General features: G+C 42.9%; 1 protein-coding gene across 2 annotated transcripts in view; it reads left to right on the plus strand.

Annotated features, from left to right (window-relative positions):
• The first annotated feature begins 1,623 nt into the window (after positions 1 to 1,623).
• The window catches only part of LOC134358935 (putative lysosomal acid lipase/cholesteryl ester hydrolase), a 64,839-nt gene continuing 53,391 nt past the window's right edge, over positions 1,624 to 13,071 (plus strand). Inside the window, exon 1 of one of the 2 annotated variants that reach the window (XM_063071631.1) lies at positions 1,624 to 1,752. The gene's annotated coding sequence lies outside the window, so the exon portion shown is untranslated. Of the gene's footprint in view, positions 1,753 to 5,918; positions 6,041 to 13,071 lie in introns of those variants that run through there. The other variant, XM_063071632.1, reaches the window with a different exon arrangement.

Consider the following 13,071-nt stretch of genomic DNA (forward strand, 5'->3'; position numbering starts at 1 on the left):
AGGCTACTGTCAAAAAGAAACCTAACATTAGAACTGGCACTGACCATTGCAATATTGTTAGAGATTATATTGTTCAAAGGATGCAGCAGCACTACAGAAAAATGGGAAATGCACAAAATGTTTCCTATAGAAAATTTGTGGGCAGAACTGAAAAAGCGTGTGAGAGCAAGGAGGCCTACAAACCTGACTCAGTTACACCAGTTCTGTCTGGAGGAATGGAAGTACATTCCAGCAACTTACTGTGAGAAGCTTGTGGAAGACTACCCAAAACGTTTGACCCAAGTTAAACAATTTAAAAGCAATGCTACCAAATACTAACAAATTGTATGTAAACTTCTGACCCACTGGGAAAGTGATGAAAGAAATAAAAGCAGAAATAAATCATTCTCTCTACTATTATTCTGACATTTCACATTCTTAAAATAAAGTAGTGATCCTAACTGACCTAAGACAGGGTATGTTTTCTAGGAATAAATGTCAGGAATTGTGAAAAACTGAGTTTAAGTGTATTTGGCTAAGGTGTATGTAAACTTTTGACTTCAGCTGTATATATATAATTGTAATTTACAGATCTTTTATTATGTATTGCACTGTGTTGCTGTCGTGAAACATATGCCAGTTCAAAGTACATTTTATTATCAAAGTATGTATAAATTATACAACCTTGAGATTTGTCTGCTTACAGGCAGCACAAAGGAAGAAGCCCGAAAGAACCCAATTTAAAAAAGACCAACACCCAATTCACAGAGAGAAAAAAATCAAATCAAATCATGCAAACAATAAAGCAAGGCTTAGCAATTGGGAACAAAATGGAGTCCATAAAGCCGAAGCCGGGGCAGCCGGAGTAGGCCCGTGGTCTCATTCTCAGTCTATCACACAGAGGCAAATTGCCACGAAGCCCAGAGCAGCCGTGGCGTGGCATGGCATGACACTGCCTCAGCCTCAGCGCCAAGGAGAGCAGAGTAAAAAGTCACGGAGCAGAACTGGTTAGATGCCCGCCTCCAGTCCTGACACCTTGCTGTTTATCAGTCCATCTCGCCCGGCAGCAAAGCATTGGTAGCACAGCGTTTAGTTCAATGTTATCACAGCTCGGGGCGTCGGAGTTCGGAGTTCAATTCCGGCGTCACCTGAAAGGAGTCTGTATGTTCTCCCCGTGGAATGCGTGGGTTTCCTCTTGGTGCTTCAGTTTCCTCCCACATTCCAAAGACATACCGGTTAGTAGGTTAGTTTTAATTGTCCAGTGATTAGGCTAGGTTTAAATCCGGAGTTGCTGGCCTCGAAGGGCCTATTCAGCTCTGTTTCTCAATAACTGAATAACTGAGCACAGTTATTCAACTGGATTAGAAACACACACAAATCCTTGGGTACAAAATATAGGTGCAGACTCAAAGTCTTGTATACAGTATAACTGCACAAGCATAGCCTCGTTACAGCACAAGATACACAGGCAGTCTTATGTACTGTCTGCTGTAGAGAACGCTGTGTGCAGTATTAGGTGTACAAACCTGGTTTGTATAATGTGAAGCGCGCACACAGTGATCCACACCAGCCAGTGCCTGACTGTGACGTAAACAAAGGGGAAACGCCCAGCGTGCGCTGATTGGTCATATTATGGCGTGACAGCTGATCGAGCGTGGGGGTATGAGCGGGAGCGCGCCTCGCCCTGTTCCTTCCGTGTGTGACTGCTGCTGTTCCGAGTCCCGGCGCTTCGACCCACTCCACACACACTAAAGATACGTCGCTTCCCTGTCGGTAAGAGTTGTTCTGCGGGCAGAAAGTTGTATTAATTATTAGAAAAGTTTAAGTATTTAGATAACTTTTAGTGGCATCACATTGTCACTGTTAGTAATGGGAACCCCAGAAAGCGGTTATTAACGTAGGATCAGGTCCTTCGGCAAAGTCTGCGCCGATGAAATGGTCCTATTACTTTGCTGTTAGTGTGTCTACGTGCCTCTTAAAAGTTTGTTATCATATGTGTTTTTACTATCTCCCTGGCAGCCCGTTCCAGACACTCTATAAAATATAACTTCACTTGTAAATTTCATTTAAAACTTTTGAACGTTAAAGTTATGCTCTCTGGATTTGACTATCTACCCTATCTGTGCCTCTTATAATTTGACATACTTCTAAGAAGCTGTCCCTCATCCACCGTTAGTTGATCCTGAGAAAATACACTTGCCAACACCTCCTTGTAGCTAATATTCTCCAACGCCTTCCTATCATTTCCCGTAGTCATAAGAACTGCACACAACACGGCAAGTGAGCTATTCTAATGAAAAAAACGTTATTACCACCAACAGATGGTAGATTTGCATCTTTCCAGCAACACGTTAGGCTTCGTATCTGTGCAACAGCAGCGTGAAATATTGTAGTGTAAATACCCCAAGAATGATACAAAACAAAATGAGCCCACTTTGTTTATATGTAAAATTGGATTAGTAATGAGATCCTATGGGCTTTTATTTTCTTGATCATTTTGTTATCAATGACTTTTTCCTCTTAAAATTCATATACACATCAAATACTGAAATTATCAACACCACTCCTCATCTCTAAAAATCCCATCGTTAATCAGACATTATATTCTAAACAAATCTATGTTAAGTAAATATGGAGAAACTACCCAAATCTCATGATCCTTTAGCACAATTTTAAATCCTTCCCTCCTCTTTAGCTGCCTTAAGAAATCCTGCTTCTGAAGGTTAAATTGAAGTACTTTATCAATTCTTCTACCACTAAAAACTATTTCTGAGTGCACAGTTTTACTGCATTACCTAAAGTTTAAAATTCCCAGTATCATAGCTGCCTAGAAAAATAATGTATTCTCAAAGCAAAAATCATCACTGGCTTTGGAAAGGTTAGTATTTTGCTGCATATTTTTACTTCATACTATTTTACAAATAAAGATCATGAAGTCTGACAGAATTGGGAAAAAGACCCCTTTCACGTCTAGTATCATGTTGATAAATGATCTATTGATTTCCAGATTTTTATAAATTTTATATCAGAATCAGCTTTAATATCACTAGCTTATGTCGTGAAATTTGTTGACTTTATGCCAGCAGTACAATGAAATGTGTGATAAATATAGAGGGAAAAATTAGTTACATTTTGTATATACTGTATATATGTCTATAGATAAGTAGAGCAAAATAACAGAAATAAAAAAAGTAGTGAGGTAGTATTCATGGGTTCAATATCAAACAAGAGAAAATCTGCAGTTGCTGGAAATCCAAGTAGCACACACACAAAATGCTGGAAGAACTCAGCAGGCTGGGCAGTATCTATGGAAAAGAGTACAGTCAACATTTTGGGCCTGGCCTTTTGAGTGGCTTCAGCATTTTGTGTGTGTTCCATGGGTTCAATATCCATTTAGAAAATAGATGGCAGAGAGGGAGAAACTGTCCCTGAATCGCCGAGTGTGTGCCTTCAGGCTTCTGTACCTCCTTCCTGATGTGAAGAGGGCATGTTCTGAGAGGTGGAATCCTTAATGATGGACGCTGTCTTCCAATGCCACCACTTCTTGATAAATGGAGGCTGGTACTCATGATAGAGCTGACTAAATTTACAAGTTTCTGAAACTTACTTCGATCTCCCACTCTCCCCCCCCCCCCGTACCAGACAGTGTTGCAGCCAGTCCACGGTACATTTGTAGAAATTTTTGAGTGCTTTAGTTGAGAAACCAAATCTCAAACTCCTAATGAAGTATAGCTGCCTGCTTTCCTTTGTAGCTGCAGCAATATGTTGCATCCAGGTTAGGTCCTCAGAGATACTGACACCCAGGAACTTGAAATTGCACACTCTCTCCACTTCTGATCCCTCTGCAAGGATTGGCTTGTGTTCCCTCATCTTACTCTTCCTGAAGCCCACAATCAGCTCTGTAATCTTGAGTGCAAAGTAGTTGCTGCGATACCACTCAACTGACTGGTATATCTCGCTCCGGTGCTCCCTCTCACCACCATCTGAAATTCTGCCAACAATGGCTGTATCATCAGCAAACTTATAGATGCTGTTTGAGCTATGCCTAGTCACACAGTCATGGGTGCAGAGAGATTAGAGCAGTGGGCTAAGCACACTCCCCTGTGGAGCACCAGTGTTGATTGTCAGCGATGTGGAGATGTTATTTCCAATCTGCACAGATTGTGGTCTTCTGATTAAGAAGTTGAGGATCCAGTTGCAGAGGGAGGTACAGGAGCCTAGAAGCAGCTTTTTGATCAGGACTTTAGTAATGATGGTGTTAAATGCTGAGCTGTAGTCAGCATCTTGACATTGGTATTTGCATAACTAAACTATTTTAACCAGTTTTATGTAAGCTAACTTGTGAATTAACTTAGAATTAGAACAAAAAACTTATTTTAGAAATTTTAATAACTCTAATATGCCATAATATGATGCCAAGCACAATTTATTAGATCTTAATTTTTTGTTCTGTTGTGTAATGATTGTGTAATGGTCCTGTTGACATTTGCTTTCATTGGCTACCAACGGCATGTGCAATGTTTTAACCATGACTTAAACTGACAGGACCCTTATGCAGTGGCTGTAGGGTAGAATGTTTTGGGGAATGTTTCAGGATGCCTGGCATTGCCAGATGGGATGATTCAGGATCACTGGCCTTGCCTGGGGAGATAGTTCGCTATCACCAGCTCTGCTACGGGAGATGGTTCAGGATCCAAGAAATTGTCCCAGGGGATGGTCTGGTTCCCTGGTGCAGTCCGGCTGAAGAGTTCAGATGCTGGGAACTGTCCCAAGGAATGGCTCGGTGATCCCTGCTGTTTCTGGGGAGAGATTGTTCATGATTCCTGAAAATCATGAGTCAGAGATGATTTAGGATCCTTGGCACTTCACACGTGGGGAAAAAACAATACTTGTTGCAGGACTTTACTCTAATGAATATACAAACGTACATTTGTTATGTATATAAAATTAATTGAAAAGATAGGTGGTCTGATAAGCTTGTATTGTAACGAAAATTGGTAGAGTTGTAGATTGTGAGGAAGATCATCAAAGTATACAGCAGGTTATGGATCAGGTGGAAATTTTGAGCTGAGTAATGACGTAGAACTTAATCCAGATAGGTGTGAGGTGTTGAGCTTTCAAGCTTTTTTAAGGATGAACTCTATCTGTCACATGTTCATTGAAACATCAGTGAAATGTGTTGTTTGCATCAAATCATCTCAGTGAGGATTGTGCTGAGAAGCCTGAGGATGTGGCCACACTTTCTGCACCAATATAACATGCCTACAATTCATTAAGCTTAACCCGTACGTCTTTGGAATATGCGAGGAAAATGGAGCACCTGAAAGAAGCCCATAGGGTTACAGGGAGAACATTCACAATCCTTGCAGACAGCGATGGGAATCAAACCTTGATCTTACAACGGGTGCTGTGAAGCAGTGGTCCTCAACCTCTGGGCCACCAAGCATGCAGGGGTGCAGCGGTAGCCAGAGCGCACCCAGCACATCTTTAAGAAAAAATCCGAAATAAACAAGCTAATTGATTAGGTGCCGCCCAGAAGGCAGTCTTCATTAGAGGAACTGAGGTGGAGAGGGTCAATAACTTTAAATTCTGCAGCATTAAGGATTGACGTCTTTCTCTCTCTGTAAAGTGTATCTGTCCTGGGACCAGCATGTAACTGTCATCACAAAGAGAGCACCGCAGTGCCTATACTTTATTAGATGTTTGTGTAGGTTCAACATGTCACCTGGATCCTGACAGCCCTGTCTTTTCAGCCTGTCTGGGCTGACATTTAAATTGACCAAACAATGGAACAGCTAAAGGCTCCAGCGCCCTGGAAAGAGGAGTGAACATTGCGTAGAGCAAGTGAAATCGGCAATCATCTTTGATCTGGGCCAACATTTACGTGCCGGGCGGCACCTGATTAATTAGCTTGTTTATTTCGGCTTTTTTTCTTAAAGATGTGCTGGGTGCACTCCGGCTACCGCTGCACCCCTGCATGCTTCACGGCCTGGAGGTTGGGGACCACTGCTGTGAAGCATACTCTATGACGCTGCCCATGCTGGGAGGTCAAATATAAGAGGCAAGTATATTGTGCACACGTGGAAGGACCCCTGGAGCAACGATGTCAGGTGAAAATCCACAGCTCCTTGAAAGCAGTAACTCAAGTGAAGGAGGAGTATGGTATACCTGCCTTCATCAGCCGGGGTTCAGTATATCTGCACATCAGACGTTTACCTGGGCATGGATCTACCAAGGAACAAACCACTGATTCAGTTTACCTACAGGGATATCCCCCTAAATTTCTCCCATGTGTTCTGAAGACTGATTGCTTGCTGGGTACAGTTCCCTAACTGCCAGGCAGTTGTGGTACTTCACCTCTGTGGCCAATCAATTCTGTACCTTGAACGTTGGCCATAGTAATTGATTATGTCGAGGGGTTATCACAAATGAACTCCATCCAGATCAATACAACTCCGTTCCCTCGCCACCAACATTACTACTGTCAATGGCAAAAGTATGTGTTGAGCCTTGATGTCATGTTCATCACTAATGTAAGCTTCAGAACACATTTTCAATCAAAGTGGCATTTTTGACTGGCCTCTAGAAAAGCCCAATTACAGTGTTTATCTCTCCTTTTGTAAACTTTTGATGTGATTATTTCTCTGCTGTCTTGTCTACTCACCTTAAACTTGAGGCAATCCAATCACTTTTGACCCTTCACCCTTATTTATCAACTGGTTAATGCTGCCGAAGTACCATTGTATTGTAATCATATCCCTTCAGGGCATTGCTCATCCCTAACTCTATAACTTCCTCCAGCTCGACATCCCTCAGAGTTACCATTACTTCATTTCTGCTCTCTGGAACATGTCTTCACTTTACTTCTGAAAGCTATACTCTAAGTTTAAAGGGTCTTGGACCCTGAACATAGAACATAGAAATCTACAGCACATTACAGGCCCTGTGGCCCACAGAAACCTACCCTAGAAACTGCCGACTGCATAACCCTCTATTTTTCTAAGTTCCCTATACCTGTCTAGGAATCTCTTAAAATACCCTATTGTATCTGCAAATTCCTTCCATAAGTTTCTTAGCCTCTGTCTTTCTATTCTCCTTTAAGATTCTCTTCTCTGACTAAGATTTTGTCTGTCTCTAGGTAAGGATGTGGGGCATTTCTTCACCATGTGTAACAAGCGCCTCTTGGACAGTTCGCCACCCTATTTGTGACATTTACCAGGAGTGTTGCAGACGAAGGGCCCAAAGCATTGTTGAGGATCCCTACCACCCATTCCACAACCTCTTTCACCCTCTACTGTTAGGAAGGACGTACAAGAGCATCAGGACTAGGACGAATAAACTGGGTAGCAGCTTCTTCCCTCTGGCTGTGAGACTAATGAATACCATGTCACCACGGAAGTTCATCACTAGAACAGCGAGCAACTGAGATGTCCCCTGCGTGCATTTTGAATTATATTTTATTAACATATTAATAGTGTGTGATATGTTTTATGGATGCACTGTATTCTGGAGGAATATTGTTTCGTTTGGTTGTATATATGTACAGTCAGATGACAAACTCTAACCTGAACTTGAAAGGCACTCAATACATTCATGTTTATATTGACTAAAGTGAGCTACATGGTTCAGTTATCCACTCCTGACACTATTTTATTTTCTTAAAAAAACAATGATAATGAATGATTCACTATAGTCACAATAGGTATAATCACCCACTTTGACATTTCGAGTGTTGACAGGTAACTTTACAGAATTACATACATATTTACTTCCCATCTGGCAGAACTGTTTTGAATATTCAATACTGGTGGCTGGTCTGAAACCTTTCAAACACAAACTCTTGATAGCCAAAATATGCTTCTCTTGTTACAATATTAAGAGATAGCTTCCTGAATATACAGCTAACCAGAACGTTAAGTAACTAAACAGACCTGTCCTGAACTGCACGTTGAGTGGCAGCAACTTAACCTTTCCAATCTCATCCTGAAGTTTTCAGCAACAACCCATTAGTATGATCATTAATCTCTTGCCTTTCCTGCAAAAGTTTAATCAGTCCCAGCTAATGATTAGTTTTAATAGCTTTAAAGATTCAGTTGAAGTTGAGCAGGTTTTTCTTCCTGAAGACTGGTTCTCATGTTAGTTAATTTCATCTATCCATAATCCTGTAATTCCAGAATAATCCCAAAGAATGCAAACAGTTGTTGCCCTTACCTGAGACCCTTGCAAACTAAATTACCAAATAACATCAAAATAAATTAGGTAGATAACCAGTAACTCCTTCCCAAACCTTCAATTACCAAGGCATTCTTAAATACCAAAGAATTCTTAACTCAGTGCTGTCTGGTCCTTAAATCTAAACTCATTTCGGGCTGAAACCCTTCAGCAGGACTGGAGGAAAAGTGCTGAGGAGTAGATTTAAAAGATGGGGGAGGGAAAAGAGAACTACCGGGTGATAGCTGAAACCTGGAGGGGGAGGGGTGAGGTAAAGAGCTGGGAAGTTGATTGATGAGATGAGGTGAGAGAGGGAAAAGGGGATGGGAAATGGAGAGGGGGGTTTGGGGGAGATTACCAGAAGTTTGAGAAATCAATGTTCGTGCCATCAGGTTGGAGGCTACCCAAACAGAATATAAGGTGTTGTTCCTCCTAACTAAGTGTGGCCTCATCATGACAGTGGAGGAGGCCATGGATAGACATATGGAATGGGAAGTGGAATTAAAATGGGTGGCCACTTGAAAATCCCACTTGGTCTGGCAGACGGAGCGTAGTTGCTCAGCGAAGCGATCTCCCAATCTATGTCAGGTCTCACATGTACAGGAGGCCACACCGGGAGTATCAAATGCAGCAAATTACCCCAACAGACTCACAGGTGAAGTGTCACCTCACCTGGAAGGACTGATTAGGGCCCTGGATGGTAGTGAGGGATGAGTGTAGGGGCAGGCGTAGTACTTGTTCCATTTGCAAGGATAAGTGCCAGGAGGGAGATCAGTGGGGAGGGACGAACAGACAAGGGAGTCACATAGGGAGCAATCCCTGTGGGAAGCAGAAAGTGGGGGGGGGGGGAAGGGAAAGATGTATTTGGTGGTGGGATCCAGTAGGAGGTGGCAGAAATTTCGGAGAATTTTGTGCTGGATATGGAGGCTGATGTGGTAGGTGAGGATAAGAGAAACCCTATTCCTGGTAGGGTGATGGGAGGATGGGGTAAGAGCAGAGATGAGTGAAATGGAAGAGATGTGGTTGAGGGCAGTGTTGATGGTGGAGGAAGGGAAGACCCTTTCGTTGAAAAAGAAGGACATCCCCTTCATTCTCAAATGAAAAGCTTTATCCTGAGAGCAGATGTGGCAGAGACGGAGGAATTGGTAGTGAAGGGGAACTTGTTAGGTCTGGTGCCCAGAAAAAAACGGAGAGCTTTGAGGCCTTCCTGGTGGGGGATGGAGGTGTATAGGGACTGGACATCCATGGTGAAAATAAAATGCTCATGGCTAGAGAACTTGAAATCATTGAAAAGATCAAGAGTGTGTGAGGTGTCACGGAGGTAGGTGGGAAGGGACTGAGCTGGGGGGGGGGAGGTAAGATGCTATGAGTTCAGTGGGGTAGGAACAAGCTGAAACAATGGGTCTACCTGGACAGGCAGGTTTGTGAATCTTGGGTAGAAGGTAGAAATGGGAGGTGCGGGGTGTGGGAACTATGAGGTTGGTGGTGGTAAAGAAAAACACTTTCTTAATTTGGGATTTAAGTGGTGGGAGAGAAAGTGAGAGCAGAGCCGTTATGTTGACTACTAAGTTACCACCAGATGGGAGAACAGTTATCCAAGCTGACCTCCGGTTTTCAGTCCAAGCAGTAGAATTGGGACTCTTCCATATAGGAAATAACAGGCTAATGTATTGTCTACTCTCCCTTCTCTTCATTCCATTGCCTTCCCACCTCCCCTCCTCTCCAACAAGGTGCTCTCACCCTCCCCATACATTCTTGCCCTTTCATTTGCTTTTGACCTCTTTCTGAAGCTTCTCTCGTCTAAGGTTACACTCTCCTCCTTTGCTAGCTCTTCCTTCCACCGCAACCAACCCCACCCCCCGAACTCTCAGTCGCTCCAGGAAGGTGGAGTTTCCAGACAACTCACATCTTGGTCTGAACCACCAGAAAAGTGTGTTGTAAGCCATTGTTTAAGAACTGCTGGGTCAGGCAATTTCAGCCTTGCCTTCTGCTGCCCCAAGTGTGATTACTCTATCCAGCCTCATTTCAATTGGAGCAAACAGTCCTTCTCATTGGTCCAGTTCTGTCACACCATGGCGAGGAGATCTTGTGCTTGTCATTGCTTTGCTGTCTAGTTGAGCAATATTGTGACATGAGGTCAGCAACTCAATATAACTGGTTAAAGATCTTCCTACCAGTTCAAAACAACCTACTGATTCTATGAATATGCTCCAGTAAGAGATGTGCACTTCTAAATCCTGACCAAATTGGGAATTTTGTTATCTGATGTGGTCAATATGGTACATTGGTTTAGTTAGAGGATACCAGAGAATGTTTTCCAGCTGATGAGGAAGATAAAGTACCTATTACAGTGTACTCATAAAAGTTGCTGGTGAACGCAGCAGGCCAGGCAGCATCTCTAGGAAGAGGTGCAGTCGACGTTTCAGGCCGAGACCCTTCGTCAGGACTAACGAACCTTAGTCCTGACGAAGGGTTTCGGCCTGAAACGTCGACTGCACCTCTTCCTAGAGATGCTGCCTGGCCTGCTGCGTTCACCAGCAACTTTTATGTGTGTTGCTTGAATTTCCAGCATCTGCAGAATTCCTGTCGTTTATTACAGTGTACTGATGGGAAGGGTCATTGATTAGAAGGTACAACTGGAATCAGACTCTTCATCCATACCAGAGTTGATCAGAAACAAGGTTTATTTGATTACTAGGAATAACATCCTGTAGCAGACCCTTCTGGGCCAGTGAGCCCACACCCAGTTACTCCAGTGTGACCAATGAACCTACTAACCAGTACATCTATTGAATGTGGGGGAAACTGGAGCACCCAGAGGAGATTCACATGGGCATGGGGAGAACAGACAAACTCCGTACAGACAGTGGCGGAATTGAACTGGGGTAACACACTTAAAAGTTGCTGGTGAACGCAGCAGGCCAGGCAGCATCTCTAGGAAGAGGTGCAGGCCGAGACCCTTCGTCAGGACTAACTGAAGTAAGAGTGAGTAAGGGATTTGAAAGTTGGAGGGGGAGGGGGAGATCCAAAATGATAGGAGAAGACAGGAGGGGGAGGGATGGAGCCAAGAGCTGGACAGGTGATTGGCAAAGGGGATATGAGATGATCATGGGACAGGAGGTCCGGGGAGAAGGAAAAGGGGGAGGGGGGAAAACCCAGAGGATGGGCAAGGGGTATAGTCAGAGGGACAGAGGGAGAAAAAGGAGAGAGAGAGAAAGAATGTGTGTATATAAATAAATAATGGATGGGGTATGGGGGGGGTCGCTGGTTCTGTAACAGTGATATTATCACTGATGTACAAGAACATAAGAGATAGGAGCAGGAGTGGGCTATCTGGCCCGTCGAGCCTGCTCTGCCATTCAATAAGATCATGGCTGATCTGGCCATGGACTCATCTCCACCTACCTGCCTTTTCCACATGACCCTTAATTCCCCAACTATGCAAAAATCTTTCAAGCCTTGTCTTAAATATACTTACTGAGGTAGCCTCCACTGCTTCATTGGTCTTGTATGTAGTGAAATTTGCTGTTTTTTTTGTCAGCAGTCTAGTGCAAGACATAAAAAATGGCTGTATATTACAAATAAATCAGTCGTGCAAGAATAGTGAGGTAGTGTTCATGGGTTCATGGACCATTCAGAAATCTGATGGCAAAGGAGAAGAAGGTGTTCCTAAAACATTGCGTGTGTGTCTTCAGGCTCCTGTAGCTCTTCCCTGATGGTAGCAGTAAGAGAGGGATTGTTCCCGATGTTGAGGGCTCCCCCGATAAGAACAAGTCTAATTAAACTGCTGTCCTACTTCTCAAGGTTTCTAGTCTGGTTGATGGGTCTAGATGAATTAGTAGAATATTAACTCCGCAATAAGTGCTGTTCTAAGCATCGGCATTAGCTGACAAGAATACTTAGATCGGGAAGAGTTTTTACCCCTCAGCCATCAGGCACTTGAACCAGAAGAGAAAATTTCACTCAACTTCGCTCAGCCCAACACTGAAGTGTTCCCACAACCTATGAAATAACATTCAAGGACTCTTCATCTCAAGTTTTCTATTTATTGCTTATTTGTTATTGGTGTTAATTTTTCTTTTTGTATTTGCAAAAGTTTGTTGTGTTTTGCACATTAATATTCCATCTTGTTGGGTGCGGTCTTTCATTGATTCTATTGTGTTTCTTGTATACATTGTGAATGCCCACAAGGAACTGAATCTGAGGTTAACTTTGATAAATTTGTTTTGAACTTCCTCTTCTGCTGCTGGCTGTTTTACTTTACCATGTTCTATTTACCGTGTTATCTTTTATTTTGCAGATAAACGAAGATTTACTTTTCCACTCTTAAACTGAATCTAGCCTAGTGCCAGTTGGGAGCTTTAGAGGTGTTTTCTTCACAGTATTATGAGCCAGAGACAATCTATTTTTACCTGTTTAAACTAAAATGATGTGGCTTCTTAGAATAATCTGCTGCCCAATTTGTCCTCTATATCTGGAGATAGAAACTGGATAATTTCTAGGGTAGTGGGTCTGCTGAATGAAGAGAGATTTGAGGTCAGGTAGTTAGTGTTCAGTGGAGCTTAGAAGAATGAAGGAGTCTCATTCAAACAAAATTCCGGCACAAGTAGATGATTCGTGAGAGATGATGTTTCTAGAATGAGAGCTTGCAAGGCAAGAGGTTGAGATAAGGAGAAATTTTGTCAGTGGGGTACACCAGTGGAATTTACTACCACAGAAGGCTGTCAATAGTGGACAAATGGCTGTAAGACCAATGTAGGTAAACTTCTAGGCACAGGAGGCACCACAGCCATGAGGAGAAGGCAGGAATGTGATTTTTAACTTAAATGTTTTATCAGTCATGATCACAATGTATGGCAGGAGAGGCATGAAATGCTGAAC

The sequence above is a fragment of the Mobula hypostoma genome, chromosome 19 (genome assembly GCF_963921235.1).
Source record: "Mobula hypostoma chromosome 19, sMobHyp1.1, whole genome shotgun sequence".
Taxonomy (NCBI): Eukaryota; Metazoa; Chordata; class Chondrichthyes; order Myliobatiformes; family Myliobatidae; genus Mobula; species Mobula hypostoma.